General features: G+C 43.2%; 1 long non-coding RNA gene across 1 annotated transcript in view; it reads right to left on the bottom strand.

Annotated features, from left to right (window-relative positions):
- LOC143764342 (uncharacterized) overlaps positions 1-22,906 on the bottom strand; it is a 34,990-nt gene extending 12,084 nt beyond the window's left edge. The window contains exon 1 of the long non-coding RNA XR_013213149.1: positions 22,406-22,906. This is a non-coding gene — a long non-coding RNA (uncharacterized LOC143764342). The remainder of the gene's footprint in view (positions 1-22,405) is intronic.
- Between the last annotated feature and the right edge of the window lie 1,144 nt (positions 22,907-24,050).

Raw genomic sequence — 24,050 nt, 5'->3', positions numbered from 1 at the left:
TTATGATTTGTACACGTATATCGTTGACTGTGGGTAAAAACGTCAATTTCCAGGAATCCTCCAGCACCTGTTTAGAAACAAAACATAAAATAACTTTTTAACGTGCAGTCATCTGTAGTCCGCCACTCCTTCAGCAGAGAAGCCTGGGTAAGTGTTATGACCCCAGTGGACAGGGTCTCAGAGGAACGTGTAAGTCTGCAAGATACAAAAATCCAGCTCATAGGGCTGTGGTAACTGGGTTGACCAAATAGCTACTCCTAACGCCAACACTAGAAGTAGCCGGGGATCATGCCTACGGGGATCGCTAGATGACTCGCGCCAGCCGGAGAATCTAACTACCCCTAGGAGAAGAAAACAAAGACCTCTCTTGCCTCCAGAGAAAGGGACCCCAAAGCAAGATACAAGCCCCCCACAAATAATAACGGTGAGGTAAGAGGAAATGACAAACACAGAAATGAACCAGGTTCAGCAAAGAGAGGCCAGCTTACTAATAGCAGAATATAGCAAGATAACTTATCTGGTCAACAAAAACCCTATAAAAATCCACGCTGGAGATTCAAGAACCCCCGAACCGTCTAACGGTCCGGGGGGAGAACACCAGCCCCCTAGAGCTTCCAGCAAAGGTCAGGATACAGATAGGAACAAGCTGGACAAAAATACCAAACAAAACAAAAGCAAAAAGCAAAGAAGCAGACTTAGCTTGAAAAACAGGAACCAGGATCAGAGGACAAGAGCACAACAGATTAGCTCTGATTTCAACGATGCCAGGCATTGAACTGAAGGTCCAGGGAGCTTATATAGCAACGCCCCTGAACTAACGGCCCAGGTGAGGATATAGAAAAAGACAGACGCTCCAGAGTCAAATCACTAATGACCACTAGAGGGAGCAAAAAGCAAAATCACAACAGTACCCCCCCCTTAGTGAGGGGTCACCGAACCCTCACCACGACCACCAGGGCGATCAGGATGAGCGGCGTGAAAGGCACGAACTAAATCGGCCGCATGAACATCAGAGGCGACCACCCAGGAATTATCTTCCTGACCATAGCCCTTCCACTTGACCAGGTACTGAAGCCTCCGCCTGGAGAGACGAGAATCCAAGATCTTCTCCACCACGTACTCCAACTCGCCCTCAACCAACACCGGAGCAGGAGGCTCAGCAGAAGGAACCACAGGCACAACGTACCGCCGCAACAAGGACCTATGAAACACGTTGTGGATAGCAAACGACACAGGAAGATCCAGGCGAAAGGATACAGGATTAAGAATTTCCAATATCTTGTAAGGACCAATAAAACGAGGTTTAAATTTGGGAGAGGAAACCTTCATAGGAACAAAGCGGGAAGAAAGCCACACCAAATCCCCAACACGTAGTCGGGGACCCACACCGCGGCGGCGGTTGGCAAAGCGCTGAGCCCTCTCCTGTGACAACTTCAAGTTGTCCACCACAAGATTCCAGATCCGCTGCAACCTATCCACCACAGAATCCACCCCAGGGCAGTCAGAAGGTTCCACATGACCCGAAGAAAAACGAGGGTGGAAACCAGAGTTGCAGAAAAACGGCGAAACCAAGGTGGCGGAACTAGCCCGATTATTAAGGGCAAACTCAGCTAACGGCAAGAAGGTCACCCAATCGTCCTGATCAGCAGAGACAAAACACCTCAAATAAGCCTCCAAAGTCTGATTAGTTCGCTCCGTCTGTCCATTAGTCTGAGGATGGAAAGCAGACGAAAACGACAAGTCAATGCCCATCCTACTACAAAAGGATCGCCAGAATCTGGAAACGAACTGGGATCCTCTGTCTGACACAATATTCTCAGGGATGCCGTGCAAATGAACCACGTTCTGGAAAAACACAGGAACCAGATCGGAAGAGGAAGGCAGCTTAGGCAAAGGAACCAAATGGACCATCTTGGAGAAGCGATCACATATCACCCAGATAACAGACATGCCCTGAGACACCGGAAGATCAGAAATGAAATCCATGGAGATATGTGTCCAAGGTCTCTTAGGGACAGGCAAGGGCAAGAGCAACCCGCTGGCATGAGAACAGCAAGGCTTAGCTCGAGCACAAGTCCCACAGGACTGTACAAATGACCGCACATCCCTAGACAAGGAAGGCCACCAAAAGGATCTGGCCACCAGATCTCTGGTGCCAAAAATTCCTGGGTGACCTGCCAACACCGAGGAATGAACCTCGGAAATGACTCTGCTGGTCCACTTATCAGGCACAAACAGTCTGTCAGGTGGACAAGAATCAGGCCTATCAGCCTGAAATCTCTGCAACACACGTCGCAGATCTGGAGAAATAGCTGACAAGATAATACCATCCTTAAGAATACCAACAGGTTCAGCGACTCCAGGAGCATCAGGCACAAAGCTCCTGGAAAGAGCATCGGCCTTCACATTCTTTGAACCTGGTAAATACGAGACAACAAAGTCAAAACGGGAGAAAAACAATGACCAGCGGGCCTGTCTAGGATTCAGGCGTTTAGCAGACTCGAGATACATCAGATTTTTGTGATCAGTCAAGACCACCACACGATGCTTAGCACCCTCGAGCCAATGACGCCACTCCTCAAATGCCCATTTCATGGCCAACAACTCCCGATTGCCCACATCATAATTTCGCTCCGCAGGCGAAAACTTCCTAGAGAAAAAGGCGCAAGGTCTCATAACAGAGCAACCAGGGCCTCTCTGCGACAAAACGGCCCCTGCTCCAATCTCTGAAGCATCCACCTCAACTTGAAAGGGAAGCGAAACATCAGGCTGGCACAAAACAGGCGCCGAAGTAAACCGACGTTTCAACTCCTGGAAAGCCTCCACGGCAGCAGGAGCCCAATTAACCACATCGGAGCCCTTCTTGGTCATATCCGTCAAAGGTTTCACAATGCTAGAAAAGTTAGCGATAAAACGATGGTAGAAGTTAGCGAAACCCAAGAACTTCTGAAGACTCTTAACTGACGAGGGCTGAGTCCAATCAAGAATAGCTCGGACCTTGACTGGGTCCATCTCCACAGCAGAAGGGGAAAAAATGAACCCCAAAAAGGTAACCTTCTGTACACCAAAAAGACACTTTGAGCCCTTGACAAACAAAGAATTTTCACGCAAAATTTTAAAGACCATCCTGACCTGCTCCACATGCGAGTCCCAATTATCAGAAAAAACCAGAATATCATCCAGATAAACGATCAGAAATTTATCCAGATAGTTCCGGAAAATGTCATGCATAAAGGACTGAAAAACTGAAGGGGCATTAGAGAGCCCAAAAGGCATCACCAAGTACTCAAAATGACCTTCGGGCGTATTGAATGCGGTTTTCCATTCATCCCCTTGCTTAATGCGCACAAGGTTGTACGCACCACGAAGGTCTATCTTGGTAAACCACTTGGCACCTTTAATCCGGGCAAACAAGTCAGACAACAGCGGCAAAGGATACTGAAATTTGACAGTGATCTTATTTAAAAGCCGATAGTCAATACAAGGCCTCAAAGATCCGTCCTTTTTAGCCACAAAAAAGAATCCCGCACCAAGAGGGGAAGAAGACGGACGGATGTGTCCTTTCTCCAGAGACTCCTTGATATATGAACGCATAGCGGTATGTTCAGGTATCGACAGATTAAACAGTCTTCCCTTAGGAAATTTACTGCCTGGAATCAAATCTATTGCACAGTCACATTCCCTATGAGGAGGCAATGCACTGGACCTGGACTCGCTAAAGACATCCTGATAATCAGACAAGTACTCCGGAACTTCCGAAGGCGTAGAAGAAGCAATAGACACAGGCAGGGAATCCTCATGAATACCACGACAGCCCCAACTAGACACTGACATAGCCTTCCAGTCAAGGACTGGATTATGGGTCTGTAACCATGGCAGCCCCAAAACAACCAAATCATGCATTTTATGTAGAACGAGAAAACGTATCACCTCGCGGTGTTCAGGAGTCATGCACATGGTAACCTGTGTCCAATACTGCGGCTTATTTTCTGCCAATGGCGTAGCATCAATACCCCTAAGAGGGATAGGATTTTCTAATGGTTCAAGAATAAAACCACAGCGCTTAGCAAATGAGAGATCCATAAGACTCAGGGCAGCACCTGAATCTACAAACGCCATGACAGGATAAGATGACAGTGAGCAAATCAAAGTTACAGACAGAATAAACTTAGGATGCAAATTACCAACGGTGACAGGACTAACAACCTTAGATATACGTTTAGAGCATGCTGAGATAACATGTGTAGAATCACCACAGTAGTAGCACAAGCCATTCCGGCGTCTATGAATTTTCCTCTCATTTCTAGTCAGGATTCTATCACATTGCATCAAATCAGGTGTCCGTTCAGACAACACCATGAGGGAATTTGCGGTTTTTCTATCACATTGCATCACATCAGGTGTCTGTTCAGACAACAACATGAGGGAATTTGCGGTTTTGCGCTCCCGCAACCGCCGGTCAATTTGAATAGCCAGGGACATGGTATCATTCAGACCTGTGGGAATGGGAAAACCCACCATAACATTCTTAATGGCCTCAGAAAGGCCATTTCTAAAATTAGCGGCCAGTGCACACTCGTTCCAATGTGTCAGCACGGACCATTTCCGAAATTTTTGGCAATACACCTCTGCCTCGTCCTGGCCCTGAGACATAGCCAGCAAGGCTTTCTCTGCCTGAATCTCAAGATTGGGTTCCTCATAAAGTAAACCGAGCGCCAGAAAAAACGCATCAATATCAGCCAATGCCGGATCTCCTGGCGCCAACGAAAAAGCCCAATCCTGAGGGTCACCCCGTAAGAATGAAATAACAATTTTTACTTGTTGAGCAGAGTCTCCAGACGAACAAGGTTTCAGGGACAAAAATAATTTACAATTATTCCTGAAATTCCTAAACTTAAATCGGTCTCCTGAAAACAGTTCAGGAATCGGAATCTTGGGTTCAGACCTAGGATTTCTGGTAACATAATCTTGTATACCCTGCACACGAGCGGCAAGCTGGTCCACACTTGTAATCAAGGTCTGGACATTCATGTCTGCAGCAAGCTTAAGCCACTCTGAGGTAAAGGGGAAAAGAAAAAAAAAAAAAAATGAGAGAGGAAAAAAAAAACTCAAAATTTTCTTTCTTATAATCCCACTTCTGCAATGCATTAAACATTTAATACTGGCCTGGCATACTGTTATGACCCCAGTGGACAGGGTCTCAGAGGAATGTGTAAGTCTGCAAGATACAAAAATCCAGCTCATAGGGCTGTGGTAACTGGGTTGACCAAATAGCTACTCCTAACGCCAACACTAGAAGTAGCCGGGGATCATGCCTACGGGGATCGCTAGATGACTCGCGCCAGCCGGAGAATCTAACTACCCCTAGGAGAAGAAAACAAAGACCTCTCTTGCCTCCAGAGAAAGGGACCCCAAAGCAGATACAAGCCCCCCACAAATAATAACGGTGAGGTAAGAGGAAATGACAAACACAGAAATGAACCAGGTTCAGCAAAGAGAGGCCAGCTTACTAATAGCAGAATATAGCAAGATAACTTATCTGGTCAACAAAAACCCTATAAAAATCCACGCTGGAGATTCAAGAACCCCCGAACCGTCTAACGGTCCGGGGGGAGAACACCAGCCCCCTAGAGCTTCCAGCAAAGGTCAGGATACAGATAGGAACAAGCTGGACAAAAATACCAAACAAAACAAAAGCAAAAAGCAAAGAAGCAGACTTAGCTTGAAAAACAGGAACCAGGATCAGAGGACAAGAGCACAACAGATTAGCTCTGATTTCAACGATGCCAGGCATTGAACTGAAGGTCCAGGGAGCTTATATAGCAACGCCCCTGAACTAACGGCCCAGGTGAGGATATAGAAAAAGACAGACGCTCCAGAGTCAAATCACTAATGACCACTAGAGGGAGCAAAAAGCAAAATCACAACAGGTAAGTACATTAAAGATCATGGGTTCATATACTGTATAAGTACTCAAAAAAGTTATTGTAGGAGCTTCAAGTGTTTTTTTAACCAACACTCCCGAAAGACCCATATATATTGTATCCATCATTCTATGGAATTCTTTCCAGTTCTTTATTTGATTGCATGGCTAGAAAAATTTTTCTGTAGTAAAATATGGATGTAAAACCTGGACAAAAAGGAAACAAGTCAGAAAAAGAACTGATGCCTCCAAAATGTGGTGCTGGAGAAGAATGTGATCAACACCATGGATGGCAAGAAGAACAAATCAGTTTTTGAACAATTCATGCCAGACATGTCACTCATAGCAAGCAAGGGTCACCAAACCTACGACTTGCCTATTTTGGACACCTTACAAAGAGAAACAATCACTGGAAAAGGACATCATGGTCAGAAAAATAGAAGAAACGAGGTGAAGGGGAAGACCAGCAACCCAATGGCTTAATACAATCAAGATAATGGTGTAGAAGGCTATGGTGGACCTATCTAGGTGTGCATAAGGTCGATCTTCCTACAGATCGTTCATCCATTAAGTCACCATGGCTCGAAATCGAGCCAAAGGCCATTAAATAATGAATAATAATAATTTGATTGCCTCATTGGGGGAGGGACCAATATTAATAGTAAATCTAAGTTAAGTGCTATGGAATATGTTTGTGCTATATAACCAAACGAAAAGAAAGTAACGGCTTTAATTATTGGTTAGAAATCACTGACTCATAAAACTTATAAATATGGTCAGCACATTGTGTATTCTAAGCGTATCCAGACTTTCGAATGATGAAAAACAACCACAGAAATTCCTTGTGGAATAATAAGTAAAATTTCGAGATTGAAAGAATATATACATTGAAGAGTGTCACTACTAGAAATGAGAAAATAAATTCTAATTTTTTTTTAGTCACTGTTCCTGTTTAGCCTTGCATTGTTCGCTGATGTTTTTTGCAAAAAAAATCATCAAAATGGAGCAAGCTGTTCGTGAATTTTGCTTAAAGTTAAAAAAAGGTCTTTTTTTCTCCCTTTAACTTTTTTACCACTCTTTAGCACAAAAAAAGTTGCAAATAATTTCTGACATACATCACTCCAGAGAGGAACTGGAGAACATTTGTGAAAAATGTTGTAACTTTTTTAAAAGTTGTAAAAGATAAATTAGGCAAAAGGATCTGGAAAACCCTACATTTTGCTGAGCGTTGTAAACAAAGAAAAAAAAAAAAAAAAGAACCAGTGCAAAACAGACTTCAAAAAATTATTTGCTGCAGTAAAAAAAAGGTGCAAAACACCCTTAAGCGCATCAAAAATCAGATGCATATGCAATAGTGAATCGGGCTCATGGTTTTTCAGGATAACATGCTCGATATCATCAGTAGCAAGAAGGATGGAAAAGCCTGCAATGTCAGAATATGGTTTAATTTATCTAATGTAGCAGACCCACAACCTCTTCTGATGTTAGAAACTTGAACATTCAAAGCACATTCAAGGAAAAAAGAAAACTCAATAAAAAGTGCAATCATTTTAACTTAATTTTATTTGATTGAGAATCCTTTGGAAAATGATTATTTTTTTAAATATCTGAATTTCTAGAGATAGTTTTGGTATTTTTGGTCTTGAGTTAATAACATTATATTTGGTTTTATTATTGTCCTGTTCTGCTGCCGTGGGCCAATGTTCATTATCTTCAACAGTGATTTTATTAAAGATTGGACACTACTATAAAAAAAAATGTTCCAAATACATTAATTTTATCAACATACATTCAGGGTTTAATTTTTTGCCAATGAATTGCTTCAAGAAAACGACATGTTTACCAAGACCACTGACAACATCGGTCACTTTGATCCTACGAGGGTCATAAATACAGTCCTCTTCCCAGTTAGGACCAGCAACAATGCCACAATTTTTAGGCAGCCAAGCACAGTCATATCCGTGGTCATGCCAGGTGAGTCGCAATGGGTGATTAAAGCGGTCAATCTTCTTAACCTTTCCCACCCTTACAGAAAGCTTCAAAATCACTTTCTGATCCTCTTGTGTCATATTTAGCGGATATCTTGAAGCATGGGCTATATCTCTGCTAACATAAACTCCTCTCCCCAATGTCCCACCATCAGAAACCTCAAATCCCTTGGTGATGATACGGTGAGCTATTTGTACAGTTGTCCCATGGAACATTGTATAGAATCTTCTTCCAGGATATCTGTCTGACATTTCTTCAAAAAGGATTCCAGTGTGATGACCTCCAACCTAGAAAAGGAGTTTTAATATGTTATTGTGCAGCAAGTTAGAAGGATCGTCAAATCCAAACATAGCATTGCCTTCATTACAAAAAAGATGATGCAAAATTCACACAGTGGTGCTTGAAATTTTGTGAGCCCTTCAGAATTGCCCATGTTCCAGCATCAATTTGACCTAAAATTACATCAAATTTTCACACAAGTCCTAAACGTAGAACCAAATATACCAAATGAGTCAAAAATATTAGACTTTGTCATTTTTTATTTAAGAAAATGAGCTAAAATCACATGTCTGTGAATGTAAGAAGTATGTGAACCTTTGCTCTTAGTATCTGGTGTGACCTCCTTGTGTAGCACTTTTATCGTTTTCGATAATTGTTGATTAGTCCTGCACATTACCTTGGAGGAATCTTAGCTAATTTCTCCCAATAAAACAGCTTCACGTCAGTAATCTTGGTGGGTTTTCTAGCATGATCTGCTTACTTCAGGTCATTCCACAACATTTCTATAGGATTATGGTCAGGATTGTGACTTGGTTGTATGACTCAGGTTCTCTTGAGTTGTTCAGTGTCCTTCTGATGGTTCATGAACATTAGCTAATGTGGTAGTGGCCTTGAGTTGTTTACAGTTTACCTTGGATCCTACCTGATCTCATGGACTAATATATGTTTTTCTCTTGGAGTGATCATTGCTGCTCGACCACTACTGGGAAGGGTTGTAATGTTCTTGATTTTTCTCCATTTGTACATAGTCTTCCTGAATGTCCATTAGTGGAGTCCACACCCTTTAGAGATGATTTTGTAACCTTTTCTAGCCTGTTGAGCTTCAACAACTTTTCTTCTGAGTTCCTCAGAAATATATTTTGTTTGTGCCATGATACACTTCCACTACCATATCTTTGAAGATCAGACTTTAATAGATCCTCATTCTTTAAAAAAAAAAAATAGGTCGCCCACTCGCACTTGATTTTTGTCCCATTGGTTGAAAACACCAGACTATTTTCCCCTTCGACTTATCTGCCGATCTTAAAGGTTTATATATTTTTGCCACTCACAGAAATGGGGATATTTGATCATTTTCCTCAATGAAAAAATTACAAAGTCTAATATTTTGACTCATTTGTTTAATTTGGTTTTCTGTATCTACTTTTTGGACTTGTGTGGAAATATGATGTAGTTTTAAGTCAAATTTATACAGAAATATGGAAGAGTCTGAAGGGTTCACAAATTTTCAAATATCACTGTACATGTACCTCAGATGTGTTTATTTCTTGTATTGAGTGAGCTCAGGAGCAGAGCTCACTCCGTACACTACTGGTGCTGGCTGTGTTATACAGACAGCACCCGAGAGAGGGTACCGTCACACAGTGCAATTTTGATCGCTACAACGGCAAGATTCGTGACGTTCCAGCGATGCATTTACGATATCGCTGTGTCTGACACGCTACTGCGATCCGGATCCCCGCTGAGAATCGTACGTCGTAGCAGATCGTTTGAAACTTTCTTTCGTCGTCTAGTGTCCCGCTGTGGCGGCATGATTGCATTGTGTGACACAGGTTGTATACGATGTGCGCACAGTAACCAACGGCTTCTACATCGCAAATACGTCATGAAATTATCGCTCCAGCGCCGTGTATTGCAACGTGTGACCGCAGTATACGACGCTGGAGCGATACTTATACGACGCTGCAACGTCACGAATCGTGCCGTCGTAGCGATGAAAATGGCACTGTGTGACGGTACCCTAACTGGTAAAATTGGAGCTAGCACCGATCACAACATTCTCACCTCTCAGATGCCTCTATAAATTTTCACAGTTGTAATTAGAAGGTTAGCACCTTCCCCATGCCTGAACATAAGGTTCCAAGGGTTGTCCTGGCAGCCAAAGATTGTTGGAGATCCTATGTCTACTATGCTACTACCCTATAAAAGCTAGCCCATGGATGTATGGTGTTGTATCATGGCAGACATGGCTTGGGCTCCATAGGAGACTATTAGTTTTACAATACACTGCAATTGCACTGTATTGAAGAGGCCAGGGCTTCTTAAACCTTTTCTACTAGCACCTTATCACACAAACCAAGAAACGGTATGGTTCTAACCATCTATAGATAACTTCAAACAAAAATGTAAAAAATCTATAAATTTTCCTTTTTGAATAATATAACTTTTTAATAAATAAAAAAAGGAGTCAATTGAGTTACTATCTAAAAATCACTAAAGCCGTTGAAATGACTGAGTGTCATCTGATCACTTCTAAGAAAACTGCCCCTTCTGCCGCACCTCACCAACAACTACGACAGAAAAACTATAACAAAAATAAAAAATAAAATATGGATATATCTTATACAGCTTTTCACATAATGCAAATAGCAAAAATTAAAAATAAACAGGTAATATATCTGACATCACTCTGCAGAATTGTTCAAACTAATAAAATGATAATAAATGATAATAAAATGATTTTTCCCTTACAGTAAGTGCCGAAACTGAAAAAAAAATCAGAATGGCAGAATTGCTGTCTTTTGGTCACATCACCTCTCAAAAAAAAAATAAAAAAATGAAGAAGTAATATGGAACCCATATCATTGTGGTTTTTCCTGATGAAGTGGTATGATCACCTCGCAACGCGTTGAGAAAAAAAAGCATCTGGTCTACTATTGTATTTTGGATCCTCAACAGCGTGGATTTCTTATCCATCTCCAAGTATGTGACCCAAAACAGCACCAATATAAATTATAGCTCATCTCACAAAAAAAGTAATCGCAAGCTAAAGAACTGACTAGTGAAACTTTTTTTTTTCTATTTAGTAAAACAAGCAAAGTCTGCATAAATTCAGCATAGTCCATTCGTAACCATTGTAACTCGTAGAACAAAGTCACTGGTTCATTTTTACTACAAAATAAACGTCATGAAAACAAAGCCCCCCAAAAAACCCTGGAATTGCAGTTTTTTTTTCTTCTTAATTTTGCTCTCTTTCTAATTTTTTTTCCTGTTTTTCAGTACATTACATGGTCAAATGATTGATGTAATTCAAAACTACAACTTGCACAATGAAAAAACAAGCTCTAATATGTCTATGCTGACCGAAATTGGCTGTCAAAAATATTAAGCACAAAAGTGAAAAAATTGCCCAATCACAGAGGGATTAAGCCGCAGAAAAAAAATAGAAAAAGCCTAGTCAGATACAAAGGTCAGTTCATTAAAAAGTGTAACAGTATAGCATATGGGTTTTTTGGCCTGAAGAAGAAGTATGGTACTTCAAAATGCGTAAACAAAATTAAAAAACGCACATTATCCCTCGTGAAGAAGTTGCCACGAAACGTGCGTTGGGGCAGCAGGGATCAACTACACTGATTCACTAGTAAGTTTACCTTCTTACTTAACCTTTCTTAAGCGCCTGTACTGACTCACCTTAGGAGTAGCTTATGTTAGTACCCTGTTGTTATTAATGGAGGCACATCTACTTAGAGGAATCAAGTACGGTGTGTAGTATTACCTTGTTTTGATCCCGGCACTGTTGCTAGATAGCAGCTGTGCTTTATAACATTTGCTTATACTATGTCTATTTAATTAAAAATTGTAATAAAGATATATTTTATGGCTAATATACTTGTTGGGTTTCTTATCCCTTTTTATAGAAAACATTATCCCCGTGTGTACCTGGATTTGTTACCATCTACCAGCACTTTTTCCTTTCCACATATAGCAGGATCGTATAACAGCTCCAGAACTAGCAATGGAAGGGTGGTGACATGGGGATTTAAATAGGCATTGATGAACCCCAATTGGCTGACAATCCTCATCTATCAGGGATCTCCGAAATGCCCTTGGAAATTGCCAGTTTAGAGAATCCTTATTATCAACACTTTTGTTGGCTGGGTGGTGTAGATGCTACGACTAAGGCTACTTTCACACATCAGGTTTTCGCTGTCAGGCTCAATCCGGCTAAATTTAAAAAAACGTGATCCGGCGAATGTTGCCACCAGATCTAGTTTTTTCCCCATAGACTTGTATTAGTTCCGGATGACATTTTTCGCCAGATCCGGAAAATCGGCCGTTTCTGGAAAAAACGTCCATAGCAACGTTTTTTGTCTCCGGCGAAAAAGCCGGAAGCACCGGATTCGGGCTTTCGGCTGTTTGCTAGAATGGAAGTCTATGGGAGCCGGAAGGTGCCGGATCCGGAAAATGAAAGATTCCGGTGCCGGATTCCGTTTTTTTCAACTGAGCATGCTCCAAATTTTTTTTATCCAATAATCTAGATATGCTAGCCAGATCCGTCGAAAAAACAGATCTGTCGCATCAGTTTTTCACAATCTGCTCCAGATCCGTTTTTTCCAACATTTGCTGGATTGTGCCTGATGCAAAAAGCTGATGTGTGAAAGTAGCCTAAGGATCCTGCACACTCGCGCGCTAACAAACATCCGTGCTGTCTTTGGATGTTCATGTGAATGATTTACATAAGGTAAAGAATACTTTATTTGCTAAACTTCCACAAGCAAAAGTAAAAACTAACCAGACAAAGTTCTCCTTGTGAAATATTTGGGATTGCAAAAGTGACAATCACCAATGGCAGCCATTACAGCTCCATGTCACCTTTCCGTCCGGAGCTCACCTTGTATTGTTGTCTTGAGTACCCAACAACATCAGGAGCTTGTAGGATTGGAGTTAGATAAGAGGCTGCTGCTGTGGACAGATCCCGGTTACTCAATGGGTCATTCTCAAACCAATGCAAAATGTGCAGGAAAAGTTTTGTCCAGGATAAGTTCTGCTTCTTAAGGGTCTTTCCACTTCACTGAGATGCAGCGACTGTATAAGCTATACCTTATATTGTTGAAATATTTCTACTTATTTCCTCCTTTACAAGATAACTTGCATAGGTTTTATTGCTTTTTTTTTCCCTTGTAAGGTCTTATTCCAAAGTCTAAGTCCAGCGCTTGTAATACATGATCTTCCCACATTAATTATTCATTATTATAGCGTCATTTATTCCATGGTGCTTTACATGTGAAAAGGAATGTACATAATAAAAAACAAGTACAATAATCATAAACAATAAAAGTCACTTATTGGTACAGGAGGAGAGAGGACCCTGCCCGTGAGGGCTCACAATCTACAAGGGATGGGTGAGGATACAGTAGGTGAGGATAGAGCTGGTAGTGCAGTGGTTTGGTGGATCAGGGGTTACTGCAGGTTGTAGGCTTGTCGGAAGAGGTAGGTCTTCAGGTTCCTTTTGAAGGTTTCCATGGTACGCGGGAGTATGATTTCTAAGGGTATAGAGAGTTCCAGAGTAGTGATGAGCAAGTGTGCTCTTTACTTGAGTTTTTGGAGCATGCTCGGGTGTTATACGAGTATCTTGGGCATGCTCATAGAAAATGTTTTTGTCTCCACAGCTGCATGATTTGCGGCTGTTAGACAACCTGAATACATGCAGGGTTTGCCTGTTTGTTAAGGAATCTCCACATGTATTCACGTTGTCTAGCAGCTACAAATCATGCAGCTGCAGAGACAAAAACATAATCTATGAGACCATCCCAAATACTTGGAGACTACCCGAGCATGCTCGGAAAACTCGAGTAACGAGCATACTCGCTCATCATTATTCCAGAGTAATAATAATAATAATAATTTTTATTTCTATAGCGCCGACATATTCCGAAGCACTTTTCATTTTAGAGGGGACTTGTACAGACAATAAAAGACATTACAGAATATCATTAATCACATAGATCAACAGATACCAAGATGAGTGAGAGTTTGACTGCTCACAAGCTTACAATTTATGAGGAAATAGGGGAGACGCGAAAGGTGGATGGTAACAATTGCTTGTATTGTATGGTCAACCATCAATATAATAAATAGGATGTTCACATAATGCTGACTGAACCAAACATTATGTGTACAAGTACAGGCACAGAGGACTATTAAGTGCATGGGGGTGTGAACAGATCATACTAGTGTCCTGATTTGGAAGGAAATTTTGTATGTGAAAAACAGTGATAGTTAGACAAGTGTGGTGAGGTGATAAGACAATCTAAAGAAATGCATTTTTAGGGCACACTTAAAAGTGTGGGTATTGGGGATTAATCGAAGTGTCCTGGGTAGTGCTTTTCAAAGAACTGGCGCAGCACTCAATAAGTCTTGGAGACGGGAGTAGGAGGTTTGGATTATTGAGTATGTTAATCTTAGGCCATTAGCAGAATGGAGGGGCCGGGTACGGCGGTAGACTGTGATGAGGTAGGAGATTGTCATGGTTCCCAATGGCAGGGACTCAGGCAAAAACGGACTAGCTCTAGGAATGATGGAATCTCAGATGACCGCGACGCTGGACCTAACACGCAACTAATAGTAGCCAGGGGGTGTGCCTACGATTATCCCTAGACACCTCGCACCAGCCGGAGATCTATTTACCCCTACTAGAGGAATACACAGACCTGGCTTGCCTCCAGGGAAACCCCAAAAGTGATAGTAGCCCCCCACATATAATAACGGTTAGGTAAGAGGAAAACACGTACGCAGTATGAATATAGATTCAGCAACGAGAGGCCCTCTGACTAGATAGCAGAAAATACAAAAGAGGACTTTGCGGTCACCTCAAAACCCTAAATAGCCATCCTGAAATTACTTTAACTCCGTTATCAACTCATGACACCGGAGTAGTAATTTCAGATCACTAGAGCTTCCAGCAGCAAGAGAAATATAAATGCATGCTGGACAAACAAACACAAAAAATGCCAAAGTTCCAACTTAGCTGAATTGCAGACTTGGAGCAGGTAGCAAGCAACAGAGGTGCTCTGGTAACATTGATTGCCGGCACTAGAATGACTGAGAAGCCAGACTAAATAGGAAACTCCCAGTTTCCTGATGGGAACAGGTGCAAGACAAAAGTCAGCCAGTATCACCAGTAACCACCAGAGGGAGCCCAAAAACAGAATTCACAACAGGAGATGTAGGGAGGTGCTGACGCATGGAGTGCTTTGTGGGTGAGCATGATGAGTTTTTATTGAACTCTGGAGTGGATGGGTAACCAGTGCAATGACTGGCACAGGGTAGAGGCATCAGTGGCTATACACTTTTGAGACTGAGTGCATACTGTTCTCCAAAGGTAGTGGAAAACACAAAGTGGTTTGGCAGCAAATGCACCTGTAACACCCCAGGTAACCAGTTGTTACAGTGGTATTGCCTTCCTCACGGGGAGGGTGATGCCATGCTTGGAAGCGAGGAAGGATCCCTTTAGCAGGTATTCAGCACATGCAACACTGTTCTGACTCTAGACCAGAAGGGGGAGCTCTGAACCCGGTTTCAGGGGAGCTTCCCTAGATATATATTCTGGCTTGGAGGAGGAGTTAGTCAGTCTGTGAGAGGAGAGTCTGTCAGAGGGACAAAGGAGAGAGGAAGCAGACAGAGAGAGTCTGAGAGAGGAAATCTGGGGCTGTGCATACAAGTGGATCTGCAGCTCCTCGAAAGAGGAGAAGGAAACAGAGCAGTCTGTAGAAGACTGATTGGGGAAGAGAAGCAAAGGAGAGTGAAGAGCTGGAGGGAAGCTGCGACTGAGCTTCCTCCATGCTGAAGCACAGGAACCGGTGGCCGGAAGACGGAGGCTGTGTGGGACTGTATGCCCCACAGCAGAATCTGGCGGACAGCAGATTGCAAGTCACCAGTCCACCATTAACATCTGAGGGCACAGCAGCGCATAGAGCCTGGAGCAGTGGCATAACTACAAAGTGAGGGGCCCCGGTGCGAACTTTCAAATGGGGTCCCTCCCATGCCAAAATATTTCCCACTGAAATTCACATTTTCCCTATTCATTTCGCACACTCTAGTTTTGTTGTAATGTTGTATAGTCTGACCTAATACTGCCCTGTAATCGCTGAGAAAAATGACTTTATAACTAACATGTCCCTATACTAATTAGGGCGATGTCTTCGGAAGTGTAAACTCTGGGCGTTCATGTCCTCCCTCGCTCTAATTCCAAGCGCACTCCCGGCGTTTGAAATCTGTGTGCTGTTTCTTCCTGGTATGACGCTGCAGTGCGTCATTTCCGGACCTGTGCAGTGTGGGGGTGTATTGGGTGTACTGGTTGGCGCCGGAGCATACGCACTGCACATTCTGATGCTGGTGAGTACACCCAATACTCCCATACATGTTATGATCTGGTGGCCTAAGAGCAGCAAGAGACGTACTCTGGAGAAGGTGGTACCTGTACTGACCGCAGACCCTGAACTTAACACCGCAACTAGCAGTAGCTGTGGAATGTACCTATCACTCCCTAGACATCTCGACACAGCCGGAGGACTAATTACCCCTAGAGATAGAAAAGGGAAAACTATCTTGCCTCAGAGAAAATCCCCAAAGGATAGACAGCCCCCCACAAATATTGACTGTCAGAGGAGAGGGAAAAAACATACACAGAGTGAAATCAGAATTTAGCAAAGGAGGCCACTTCTAGCTAAATAGAAAGGATAGGACAGAGTACTATGCGGTCAGTATTAAAACACTAGAAAATATCCACCACAGAAAATACAAAATCTCCACAGCTAACTAAAGATATGGAGGGTATATCTGCATCTCCAGAGATACCAGCTTGGCTAAACAAATCCTTATACAGACCAAGCTGGACAAGACAAAAACATGGAAAAGAACTGAACAATAAGGCCACAGCATGTGGACAGCAAAAATCAAGGCCAGAACTTATTTTTGTTGAAATGAACAGCAAAGCAGGAGAGACCAGGCAGGGATGTGAATCCTCCAGGAACAATGGACAACTGGCACTGACTAAAGGGTCAAGCAAGACTAAATAGCCCAGTCAGAATTGCAAAAAGTGAACACACCTGATAAATGCTGCGATTCAGAGACAGCAGTGCTACCACTTATAACCACCGGAGGGAGCCCAAGAGCAGAATTCACAACACATACAGTGCACATGCTGGGCTCTGCCCACAGCCGTGTACCATTCTTCCCGACTCGGAAATTTACAGCCCGTACACACGCGGCTTCGCTCCGTGAACCCCGTACACACACAGCTCTGCTCCGTACACCTTGTACACATGGGGCTCCACTCCATACACCCGCGGATCTGCTCCGTACACCTCTTACACATGCGGATCCACTCCGTACACCTCACACACAGCTCCGCTCCGTACACCCCATACACACGCGGCTCCGCACACTCCATACACACGCGGCTCCGCTCAGTCCACCCCGTACACACGCGGCTTCGCACACCTCGTACACAAGCGGCTCCACTCCATACACCTCATAAACATGCAGCACCACTCCATACACCCCATGCATACACGACTCCGCTCACCTCTTTCACACTCGGCTCAGCTTTGTACACCTCGTACACACCTGACTCTGCTCCGTACACCTCGTACACATTGCTCCACAACACACATACATGGCTCCGCTCTGTACACTCACGGCTCTGCTACATCCACACTGTAAACCCCTCCTGACCCCACACATACACTTCCTCTCATTCAGCACCATGACAATCAGCACAGCAGAGTCCTGCAGTCACTGAGGCCACTGATCATGTGACCCCTGACTCCTCCCGTCCTGCGACCTCATGGTCCTGTGAGCACAGAACAGGTGTGTGTGTGTTGTGTGTGTGTGTGTGTGTGTGGCTCTGCGGGTGGAGGTAGGTGAATGACAGGTGTAAGCAGCACACTGGCCGCACATAAGCACTTTACAGCCGCGACTGCACTTGACTCACCAGCTGCTGCCTTCGCGCCTCACGTGGACTCTGTGATAGCTGCTGCAGGCTCCTCGGCTTTGTTGTTTCCCCTCCATCTCTGTCAAGCTTCAGTGACATGTCCTTCACGGACACGCCCACTCACCTCACACCACTGGAAGTCTGGAGAAGCTGGCCGTTGTGGGCGTGGCCAGCAGGGTGCGTGACTTGTCTGCTGAGTTTCCTGGCTAGTGCTACTTGTTTGCTGGACTGGGAGGGCCCCTAGCACTCCGGGCCCGGTCACAGCTGCGACCCCTGCGACCGCGGTTGTTACGCCCCTGGCCTGGAGTCATCTGAGAGACCCCTGTAAAAAGGCTCGAGTTGCCTGCCATGCGGGTAGTGTCCTACCAAAAGGGACAGAGAGAAAGTGAGGACCTTGTGTGAGGCCTAAGGCAGCAAGGGACTACAACACCGGGCAGAGAGGAAGACTTCCAACCCCACCTGGCTAGGGGGATTCCTGAATTGCTTCCAAGCTGGCCGGACCACACCAACACCTGTGATCCATACCCTGGACTGTGGCTACCTTACACCAGTAAAAATGTAAAGAGACTGCAACTTTGTGTCCTCTGGTTCTTTCTACACCACCTACCACCTGTCCTTACTACATCGGGAGCCCTGGGGATCCAGCTTCCCCTGTAGGAAGCCATATCATCCCTGCTGCAGTACCATTATTCCCAGTGAACCCCTTTAAGCAGCGTCAATCATCCCTGACCGAATACCACTGGTGGCTTCATGGACACTACTACAATATACTTTAAAACCACTGCACCTTTCTCCTTTTATTGGACGCCCAGGGCCACAGACCGGGTCACTGCAACCGTGACACATCCCTTTAAGAACCGGCCTGGTTCTCAGTACCCAACGGTCCTAGCAGGCGCTCCACTCCACCAAAAAGTTGAACACATAGGAGTTTAGTTCACACACAAGTGGATGACTGAGCGCATGTTGTTTTCTAGGCACTTGATCAGATATGGAGAAAGAGGAAGAGTATATGAAGGACAACAAGCAGTAGATGATGATGTTGATGGATCTGACCAGGTACTCCTTCCTTAAGGATGTGGCCTGGATCCCAGAAAGACTATCATAAGGAAAGGGAGGAGGAGAACATCATCATGAGCTCTAGCCAGTTTGCTTTTCTCAATTGAGCCGGTGATGACGCTTCATATGCTGATGGACTAATGTAGTTCTTAGTTTATTTGTGCCGGTAAAACTGCAAAATATTTTCATCACACAGACCCTGCACACTGCAATATATCAATCATCTGGTAACACAGAAAACAATTCCCACACCTAAGACAATACCCACCGCTATGACCAGAGCTTTCAGCCACTGGTGATCGTCCATCATCAACAGCAAAGGCCGGCATCACCCAACTTTATGCCTTTTTACACATCTGTTTCAGTTTCAGTTAATGACTATGTTTAAACCTATATATTAAAATACGATGATTATTATCACCCGTTTGATATATAATCTTAATATATTTATTTTTCACCTGTTTTGGAATTTAAAAATTGATGGACATCTTGCTAATACAAGATTGTCACATCTGAACACATTGAAAATGAATTATTCACAGCTCATTCATGTTTTTCCTTCAGATATTTTATTCTGCACTGCTCATCATAATAATCACTCATCACAAAATTACATGATAATTACTAAACCATATGGAAACTTTTAATATAGTCTGGTGACAGATTCCCTTTAAATATATCACAGACTCTTGGTACATGATCATAGCATCACAGAGCTTCACACAACGCCAGACCGAGGTTAAACATTTCACCAAATATGAGAAGATAGTTTTTGGAGTCTCCTAATTTACTGATTACATCACCAATGTGAGAGTGGATGCACAGACCCGTAGAATATCATGGGTACGAGTGATAACCGTGAAAACCAGGATAGCACTCATATGAGAAAATTGGTCATGTGTGCACTCCTGTAGACTTGCCTTCCTGAAAACAATAGACCCTTCCACTGCTGTCTGTCTGATGTAATGTGACTAAATGGATCTTTACTTTCTTCACCAGGGACCCAAACAAAGAGGTTTGGACTTAATTAGTTGGACCCTGGGCAAAGGTCCTCAGAATAGTCTCTGGTAAGATGTGTCAGAGAGGAGGCTCAGCTGGGAAGTCAGATGGCAGCCGAGGATCAGAGTTAGAAGACCGATTTAGATGTCCAAGCTACGGATCACATGTAGGCAAGAGCCAAGGTGCCATAAAGGTCAAACCTCAAGTCAGACACAGTCAGGTGGAAGAATATAGCCATAGGCCAGAGCGACAGTTCAGACATGGCTTCCGGTACGCGTCTAAGAGACAAGAGACCCTGGTCAAAAAGTCCTCAGAAATTAATCAGCCTGAGACATCATTCTCCATCAATTTAATTGAAATGACATAGCGGCGGATCCACTGGCAGCATTTAGGAGTTGGGTGCTGTGGTATTGGGCAGTAGTTTTCTTGACAGCTGTGACACAGCCTTCCTTTGAGGCAATTAATTTTCTTAAACAATTGACGGCTTCAGCTGGACCCTTCACCACATCGGTCACTGTGATCTTGGAAGGCTTATAAATACAGCTTTCTTCCAGGTTACTCGCCACCATGCCACATCCTGGAGGCACCCAAGCGCTGTCGTATCCGTAACAGTGCCAGGAATATTGCATTGGGTGGTCTTGATGCTTAATCTTCTTTACTCTTCCCACCTTTACAGATAGCTCCAAAACCACTTTCTGACTAGTTGAATTTTTGGGATATCCTAAAACCTTCCGTATATCTCTACTAACATAAACTCCTTTTCCCAACATCCCAGTATGAGAAACACGAAATCCATAGTTGATGATATAGTAAGCTGCATCTACAGTTGTCCCGTGGTACATGGTATAGTACTTTTTTCGTGAAAACTCTTCATCCATTTCTTTAGAAAGGAGTTCAAGTGTTTTTACGAGAGCCTGAAAGTAAGAAATTAGGTTTTATTGTCTTAATGAGCAGCAAACTGGAGGGACCAACAAACCCAATCATAGCAGTGTGAAAGCCTTAGCCAAGTTTTTGCTATGTAATCTGAGAGTGGCATGATTTAGGGGCAGATATCCTAATTCCAGTGATGTATCACTTACTGGGCTTAGTGTTGTTGCAATAAAATCAGAGTTATTCAAGAAGGAGATCACTAAAGGTCTAGTTGTCTTGTGCCATTTAGTCCTCCTGCTCTGTGTAACCCATAGCGTCTTTCTGCCTATGCAAAGTGTACACAGAATGCTGGCAATCAGTGGTGGGGGTGGGGTGATACAGAGCTCAGCATTTGGAGATCCGCTAGATCGGCAGCAGATAAAACAAAGATTTTAGTAAAACTACAGCAAGAAGCCTAGTAAGTGATAAAATTTCAGGCAGGCTTGGACTGGCCCATAGGAGAACAGGAAAATCCTCTGGTGGGCCCCTGTGCAAGAGTGGGCCACCACCCTCTTATATGAGCAGTACTTGCCACTATATGGTTGAATATACTATATACTTCAACAACTATGAACAGACAGAGGCGGCATCTTATTCATTTACCAATCTACCCAGTTCATTGATATATAAATTTGTGATAGAGCATAATGTCACATTTGCGTGTAGGTGAAAAGTGGGACCCTGGAGATGGCTACTGGTGGGCCCAAGTTCAACACTGATTGCGAAAATGAACATTTACAGGTTCTATGCAGGACTTATAGCGGTGGTCCTGCAGGTGCGGAGACTACGTCTGGTGTGGTGCTGATAGTACTTATTTTTTTGTGACCTATCTAGTTTTGAAGTGATTTTGAGGGGTCCTATATATTGGAAAACCCCCCAAAATGATACCATTATAAAAACAGCACCCCTCAACATATTCAAAACTCTGGTCAGGTAGTTTATTAACCCTTCATGGGCTTTTCAGGAATTAATGCAATGTGGCATGACGGGAAAGAAAACTTAAATTCTTACTACCTAAAGGTTTACAGGCCTCCATAGCTGGCAGGCTCTAAGGTCATTATTTGGCTGTTAATTGTGATGGCAAAAATCAGGACCACACAATCATGATATCAGGATGCCAATGGAGTTAAAGAGGGAGCCTCGAAACTATGTTAACCGTCTAGATGTCGTAATCACTATTGATAGCAGCATCTAAGGGGTTTAACGGCAATGGCCGCTGCCAACACCGATTGTGGCTGATGCAACAGGGTGTCCGATATAGTGTACAGCCGACGGCATGACACCCATCGGGTGGCGCTATTCACTTATCTCTCAGGTCAGTTTTAAGTCATATTGATGGTCACAGAGGGGTTCAGGTGACTTTCACTCATCTGGTTCTGGTACACATTACAGTATACAAAAGCATAAATGTCTAGCAAAAGACACCTGAAAATGTATTTATTAGTGAAAACTATTCCTAAGAGTGAAAAATCAAACAGCAAAGGCAATGAAACATATATAGTGGTGTCAGATTGGGCGCGGTGGCCGGTGCTCACCTGGATCTGGAGTCTTGGGCACAACGAGGGCTCATGAGTTTGGAGTTGGATAAGAGACTGCTGCTTTGGATCGATCCCGGTGACTCTTGGTTTTGGTCAGTTACAAATTTACAGAAAACTGCAAGCAAAACTTCGTAAGGTGCTTTCCTCTTCACTGTTAAGCTGCATCTAAGCCAGATATTCCCCTACATTTCTGTAGATTGTACATATCAGGGCAGATTCCTCTCCTATAGATAACTGGTGCATGTAGGTTTTATTATTGAGGTTTTTGTACCTTGGAAATTTTCTGCAGAAATATTTACAGTGCAGTCATAAAAGCTAATATTACCTGCAAGTCAGATCTGGCCGTGATAAATTGCCCCAAGTTTGTTCTATGTGTCCATGTTTAGTCTTTAGGGCAAAAATTATGGTATATCTTCTGGCACTAGTATCTGATTGGTGGAGCCATGCCCACTAGTGGAAACAATTCCCTCATCCCAATCTATAGAAACATTACCTGTTACTTTTTTTGCAATATCACCACCTTTGGGTCATTGTGAGTGCCCTAACAAAAACTCAATTTTCTTAAATTGTTGTAGATGTATACTAAACAAAAAAATAAATATTAAAAGATAAGAAAAAAAAAATCTCCAGTGCAATCACTGGCAGATTACATTATTAAAACATTTAGGGGACACATATGTCTGTTAGGAGTTGTTAGCTTTTATTCTCCGCACAATCCAGACCTCCATGACAACTTCTCTCGATAGATAACAAACAACACATCACTGCTGGAAGCCTGAGTACAGAGGCCAGCAGAAAACCAGGCTAGCCTTATCACTCTCAAGTTAAATATGTAGATTTTGATTCATATTTTAAACTGATTTTTTTTTATTTTACTATTGTAGGTGTTGTTTCAGATCCACAGGTTCCCCATGGAACTAAATTAGGAAAATCTGCAATAAATTTGTGATTCATCCATAACAGAAATTGAAATTCAGAAATTGCCCAGAAGATCAATCTCTACATGTAAAATGTCGGCAGCCTCAGAATCATCTACATGTAAGTAAGGCTTCCTGTGGTAATCTACTGGATAGTGTGGAAGTGAATAAAGTGTATCTGAAGGCCCACTACACGGGAAAAAACACTGCATAACCCAAGCCTTTATGTGTAGCAGGTTTTAGTGGATCCCTTGGTAAAATAAACCTCTAGATCTGGAAATGACAAACTATTGACATTACTTGTAAGGGAGGAGTTTCCATGCAAACGTGTGGAAGAAAGTCTCCAGCGTTTGATTCCTGGGTAAGTAAAAAGTTTTTTACTTGGAAAAAGATTAAAAATCAGAAATCAACAATAGATAATAGTCACAGAATGTCACTGTGAAGATTCACAAGGGAAAAGATGGAAAGTGGACCCACTGGACCGTGATGACGATCCCCTCACGGACGAGCTGACCAGGTGGACCGCCCCCCTATACAGGGAGAGTTAGGGGCAGGCCTGTGAGGGACTATCACCATGGAAGCTGGGAAAGCAAAACGGAACTGACAAAAGGAAACGTGGGACCTGGGGAAACAAAAGAGGCACCAGACTGACGGGAGCGGGAGAAACACAAGACTGCAATGAAAGCGGAATGAAGAGACTGGGCAACAGACACACAGAAACACAG

Source organism: Ranitomeya variabilis, chromosome 4 (assembly GCF_051348905.1).
Source record: "Ranitomeya variabilis isolate aRanVar5 chromosome 4, aRanVar5.hap1, whole genome shotgun sequence".
NCBI classification, from domain to species: domain Eukaryota; kingdom Metazoa; phylum Chordata; class Amphibia; order Anura; family Dendrobatidae; genus Ranitomeya; species Ranitomeya variabilis.
This window is presented reverse-complemented; position numbering and strand designations above follow the sequence as displayed.